The sequence below is a fragment of the Camelus bactrianus genome, chromosome 21, assembly GCF_048773025.1.
Source record: "Camelus bactrianus isolate YW-2024 breed Bactrian camel chromosome 21, ASM4877302v1, whole genome shotgun sequence".
Taxonomy (NCBI): domain Eukaryota; kingdom Metazoa; phylum Chordata; class Mammalia; order Artiodactyla; family Camelidae; genus Camelus; species Camelus bactrianus.
The window spans coordinates 5350909-5351764 of NC_133559.1; positions in this window are offsets into that span (position 1 = coordinate 5350909).

Sequence of the window (856 nt, forward strand, 5' to 3'; positions counted from 1 at the left end):
CTGCAGTACAGGGACTGTCTGGGGGCAGAGCACTTGAGCAGGTGAGTTGTGAGATGAACTAGCCACTTTTTCCTCCCCCATTTTTACTTAAAAGTGCAACTGCCAGACAAACTGTGGTTATTTAAACTTGAATATTTGGCAAACATCTTCTCAAAAATAAGTGAGCCTCACTTCAAGGAACACAGCTGACAGTTTTTGTTGTCAGTGGTGACATGTGAATTCTCAAGTGAAATTTTTAATTGGAAAATTTGAATGTGCCACTGTGAATTGGACATTCTCAAAATGCTTGAGATGGATGTTAATAAATGTGTATGTCAAAATTGTATATTGTAATGTGTCAGCATTAGGAAGCTCTGCATTATGCAGTGAACCAATACTTTCCAAAGGATCCATTTCAAATACAAGAAAAGAAACAATGGATTCAGACGTAATAGATTACAAAAAGTTCATTGATGTGCTTTCGGAGTCCACATTGTGACCTTTTAGAAACCACACTGTACATCAGGTTTTGGTGTAGCATCAAAAGAGAATGTCCACAGTTACCTGAGAAGGCTTGAAATATTCCTCCTTTTCTTCAACAACATATAATGTTGAAAAAAAGGATTTTCTTTATATACTTGAATCAAAACATTTTCCAACAGATTGATTGCAGACACATATGAGAATCCAGCTGTCTTCTATTAAAGAGACTTGCAAAAATGTAAAAAAGTGCACCCTTCTCATTACATTTTTGTTTTGGAAGATAGTTATTTTTCATAAAAACTGAATTATGTTAACGTAATGGGTTTATGGTTGTTATTTTTAAATGGATTAATATTTTAAATTTTCTGTTTTAAGTTCTAATATAGTAAATATT